We start from the raw sequence: 6,000 nt of genomic DNA, 5'->3' as shown, positions 1-6,000 counted from the left end.
GTGAGGAAGATCATGTGACCAGGAAGGCACTAGATTCAATTGGTTCACTGCTAGAGAGGGCAGGGCTCAAAAAGGCAATGCTGTTTCAGAAGGGGATGTGACTTTTTAAATGGTTGCTATAGGAATAAAAATACGTTTTACGTTAGAATACATTAAAAATGTCTTTAAAAAATTTTTTTTTCTTTAATACTAAAAGTATTTTCTCATAGTACGAAAACGATTTAAAAATAAATAAACAGGTAGGATATTGCTTGAACTGCAGTTTTAATTTATAACAGCTACTAGATGATTTGAATATTTCCCTAATAGTAGGTTAAAATGCAAAGATCTCGCGTCCATTAAACATTTTTCTTAACTCGGCAGTGAAGTGACATAACACAGACCTTCTCCATATAATGTAATGGGGAAGATATCCATTCTTTCAGTTACTGTATTTCACGCCGAGTACACAAGGTGAAAGACTTCTGCTTACTCTGCATCATGCATTCAGTCTCAAGCTCTAAAGCTACAGAGATAATTGCCTGAGGACCAGAGAGGAGCATGAACTATCACACCAAGGACTAGCAGTAAGGCCTGTCTGATTAGCCTGTTTCTGTGGATCCACAGGCTGGTCATGTAATTAAACAAAGAAGGTGTCACAACGCTCACCAAATGAATTGATATGGGTATTTGAGGTTGCCTATGTTGCCAAGATTGGCAACTGGTGCTACCTATGTACTGAGATAATATTGGTTTATCAAAAAGGACAGCAGTTGAAAAGATGGCTGTTGTCCCAAAAAGCACATTTGAGTGGTGCACTCTCAGGCGATTAAAACTTAGCTTTTATTTCTGCAAATATAATATATATGTACACAAGTGAATTAAACATAAATGTGTGTTTGAAAATAAACAATTAAAAAGACAGGGTGTAAAGTATAATTATTTCTGCTGTGGTAGTGTTATTGTGTATTGATACTAGACCGTTTGGTATTGGGGGATAATACAATAGAATGATAATGTGCTATAGTGCAAGAAGTGTATACAAGATGGAGAAATATATGTTGTTGTAGCAGGAGATCCCCATACTGTCATGGTGTTGTGAGAGAAGCACAGGGAGCCTGCAGAGGTGAACAGTCCGGGATATCGGCGGTGCGGTGAGCTGCGGCAACCACCCTTACCCTCCTATCACTTATATAGTGAAAAAACGCTTATTTTGATTTTATACATTGTGAATGCACATTTTATAATATTTCATAAAGTTTATATGTTTACCATTGATCTGCACCATGGAGGTCTGTCTTTATCTTTACATGTACACCTGCTACTGATACCTCAGTCCCAGCTGCTTCCTGTGTATGGTTAGAGGGACCCACCACTTTCTACTGATCACGCCACTGTACTTATCCTACCTACATCCTGTGAGTAGGCAGCACATAGAGGCCAAGCATCATTATTACCTCACACCTGAACCATATAGTCTGCACTTAGTGTGTTTTGTCTGTTGTGTTTTCTCCTACATGCTCCCCCTGGGTTGAGAAAATAATGTACTGCATAGAGAACAATAAGAAACTTCCTTCTATGAGGGGGGATATTGTTAGAGACATCAAATAGTTATAAAACCAAGGAGCAGCCACATTGACTTGCAAATTATTTTGTAGTTAACTTGGTTAGACCTTAAAATCATTACATAAACAAATGTAAATTTGCAATATTAAAGTTATTCTAAAATCTTATTGACATTAAGTAGATAAGAAGCCCTCTTTGAAAAAAATATATATATTATCCCGTAAAAGGAACCCTTTTACTTTGAAATAGTTTGATAATCAGAAATGGCAAGTATCTTTATTAAACTGCTGTTTGTGATTTGGGGCAGGCACCATTTGTGATACAAGGTTTACACAAAATAATGTACAAAGTAGGGAATGTACCTTTCTGATATTTCGGTTTCTTCAAGACCTCTATGGCAGCCATTAATGGGTTAATCCCGGCAACCAGCTGAGGTAGGACAAGAACTTCCTGTTTAGACCGCCATATATAGACCTGCAACAGTCATACCATTACTCAAAAACAGCAAGCTTGACTCTACCGGTCTCCCTCCTGCCTTTAAGGAGAAGGAGTGGCTCAGTGAGTAAAGACACTGATTGGCACCGAGTATGAAGCAGGAGAACCTGGTTCAATTCCCGGTGTCGGCTCCTTGTGACCTTGGGCAAGTCACCTTATCTTGGATTGTAAGCTCCATGGGTTGCAGGGCCTGCAAAAATGTCTCTGTAAAGTGTTACGTAAAACTAGTAGCGCTATACAAGAACATATTTGTGCCTCTAAACTCCTTGAACGTCTTGTATTCTCTACCTTGCTCCATTTTCTCACCACCTATTCTCTCCTAGAGACCTCTACAATCTGGCTTCCGCACTGCTCACTCCACCAAAACAGCTCTCACTAAAATAACTAATGACCTCCATGCTGCCAAACACAGAGGTCATTACACTCTGCTCATACTACTCGACCTCTCTGCAGCATTTGATACTGTGGACCACCCTCTTCTTCACATTCTCCATACTCTTGGCATTCGTAACAAAGCTTTATCCTGGATATCCTCTTACCTCTCCCATCGTACTTTCAGCGTCTCTTCTGCCAACACCTCCTCCATCGACCTCTCTGTGGGGGTGCCCCGGGGCTCTGTCCTAGGACCTCTCCTCTTTTCGCTGTACACACTCTCTCTAGGTGACCTAATCACATCGCCTGGGTTCAAATATCGCCTATATGCTGCCACACAAATTTACTTTTCGACCCCTGACCTTACACCTGCTGTACAGACCAAAGTTTCTGAATGTCTCTCTGCGACATCATCCTGGATGGCTGTCCGCCGACTTAAACTTAACAAGACAAAAACAGAGCTCCTCATACTTCCTCCCAAATCTTGCCCCACTACCTCCTTCCACATAACTGTTGGAAGTTCAGTCATACACCCAGTAGCGCAAGCATGCTGCCTAGGCGTCGCACTCGACTCCTCTCACATTCAAAACGTATCTAAAACCTGTTGCTTTTTCCGCCGCAATATCACAAAGATGCACCCTTTCCTCTGTTGCTCAACTGCTAAAACTCTGAATCGGCCCCTCATTCTTTCCTGTCTCGATTACTGTAACCTCCTGCTGTCCGGCCTTCCTGCCTCTCACCTGTCTCCCCTACAATCTATCCTAAACGCTGCTGCCAGAATCGCTCTACTCTTTCCTAAATCTGTCTCAGCACCTCCCCTGCTGAAATCCCTTTCCTGGCTGTCTATCAAATCCTGTATCACACAATTAATTCTCCTCCTCACTTTTAAAGCTTTACACTCTCCTGCCCCTCCTTACATCTCAGCTCTAATTTCTCGCTATGAACCATCCAGACTCTTGCGTTCTGCTCAAGGATGTCTTCTCTCTACCCCCTTTGTATCTAAAGCCCTCTCCCACCTTAAACCTTTCTCACCGACTGCCCCACACCTCTGAATGCCCTTCCCCTCAATACCCGACTAGCACCCTCTCTATCCACCTTTAAGACCCACCTTAAAACACACCTGCTTAACGAAGCATACGAGTAGCTCTGTGGCTAACACTATACACCCGATACATAGCTTGGCCCCTTGCAGGCACACATACCAGTATGCCCTCCTACTGTATCTGTATGTTCCTCCTACCTATTAGATTGTAAGCTCTACGGAGCAGGGACTCTTTTCCTAAATTTTAATTTTGAAGTCTGAAGCACTTTTTCCCATGATCTGTTATTTGTTATTTATATGATTGTCATGTGTATTACTACTGTGAAGCGCTATGTACATTAATGGCCCTATACAAATAAAGACATACATAAAGGGGTGTTGCCCATTGCAAGTCAGTTATCGTCTGTCAAAGCTTTTGAAAGGAAACACAAACATTACGAACAAGACTTAAGGGAGGGAAGTACCCTGCCATAGAGGACTTGAAGAAACCGAAATATCAGAAATATAAACTTCCTATTTCCCTCTATGATAGCCATTAAAGGGATGTCCCACAGCAATATTTTTAGGACTTTGGGGAGGGAATACTGCTCTTAGTTGTTGGAACAACTGCTTGCAGCACTTACCTTCCGAATCTCGCATTCCGCTGATGATGGAACATTAACCGGTAATGCTTAGCAAATGTGTCTAAAGATGAGCAGGTTGCGGATTTACATATTTCCTGCGCAGACGTATGAGCATTTTCTGCCCAGAGGCTGACATGGCCCTAGTAGAATGAGCCTTTAACCCTATAGATGGTTTATTTCATGCTTTGCAAGTAGCCGTCTTAATCCATCTGGATATTGAATCAACTGGTACTGCCTGACCCTTTCTAGGTCCTCCAAAAAAGTACAAACAACCTTGTGGACTTCCTAACACTATGAGTCTTTTGAATATAATGTCTGTAGAGCACAAACTACATTAAATTGTGCCACCGACATTCCCTGTCACAAGTTGGATTTGGACAAAAAATGGCACCACAATGTCCTGATTGATGTGGAAATCTGACAACTTTAGTTTGAAAATGTTGAATAGTACTCATTACTATTTTGTCTTGGTGTATCTGAAAGAACGGTTAACGACAAGATGAAGGATGGAGTTCAACTCTTCACGCTGTGGAAATTGCTGTTCGAAAAAAAAAAAAAAACACTTTAATGGTGAGTAACCTCTTTGGTTCAAAAGTGGGTGAAGCGAGTTCTAGGACTAAATTGAAGTCCCACAGAGAAACAGGGAATCCAATTGTTAGTCTAATTCTAGAAATGGCTCACAAGTCTAACAATTATAGGATCAAGGCCAAATTGTTTATAATAGAATGCACCCAATGCAGAAAGTTGAATCTTCAAAGCCGGCTTCAATCCTTTCTGAAATACCTGCTGAAGGAAGTCCAATATATTTGGGACTTCCAACTGCAAGTGTTCCACTACCCTTGTTTTACAAATGAATGTCGTCCAGATTTGATAGGCTCTGTCACTTGTTTCTGGAACACAAGTGTGGAAATAACCTCATAGGAGAAACTCTGCGCCTTCATTGAAGTTCTTTCAAGTTCCACACCGTCAACTTAAGGAATTGAGGATTGGGGAAACAAAAATCGGACCATGAGCCAATAATGCTGGAAATGTCGAGAGGATCCATGACTCCTCCACTGGTCAAACTTTAAGTCTGCAAATCAGGTCCATCAGGACCAATATGGACTATCAACAGAACTTGAGCCCTGTCTCTGTTGATCATGACCCGCTGCAGGAGAATGGGGGAAAAGATGCAACAAAGATAGAAATGTATGTATGAAAGCGGGGAAAAAAAGAGAAAGTGCACACTCCTAGTGTATTAAAGTGAGGACAATTTAATAAAATGAATCTGCAATTATCGCACTCAAACGCCAACAGGTCACAGGCATGTATGAGTCAAAACTGCTCAAGCTCGGTCTCAGCTGTCCAGAGAATCAGGATATTTTCCATGCTGCAGCACTCTGCCACGGTATCAGACGTCCGCGATGCCTCAGAAACCGGAAATGATGTGTACACGTTGACGATTCATCCTCCGGCTATCGGCAGCACTGCTTACTGGTTCCCCCATGATTGAAGTTCCTTCTGGATATCCCGGCTGTGGTGAAGTACCGGTTCTCAGCATGAAACAGAGATTGGGCTTCCGAACGCGTTTCGTCGTTCGCACGATTTCATCAGAGGATGATGATCAGTGTTCTCATATTTATGCCAGAGTGCTCAGCTGATTCTAATTAATATACTCAATACATACAATACATGGTGAACAAATTACATCAATTTAATACAATTGTCAGACTAAGAATCCAACCATGAGATCTACTTAAAATAACATAGTAAATATGTAGAATTCATATCTAGACCTCAATGATTGATATTTATAGCTGTCAATCAAGGATGATTATATACGAAGACATAGTATTGTCCCGATTACCCAATAGACTATATAGGGGCTAAAAAGAACAATTGAGACTAAACAAGTTAAAATAATATTTATATATAATAATGTTA

This window comes from Ascaphus truei, chromosome 7 (assembly GCF_040206685.1).
Source record: "Ascaphus truei isolate aAscTru1 chromosome 7, aAscTru1.hap1, whole genome shotgun sequence".
NCBI classification, from domain to species: domain Eukaryota; kingdom Metazoa; phylum Chordata; class Amphibia; order Anura; family Ascaphidae; genus Ascaphus; species Ascaphus truei.
Note: the sequence above shows the minus strand (reverse complement) of the source record.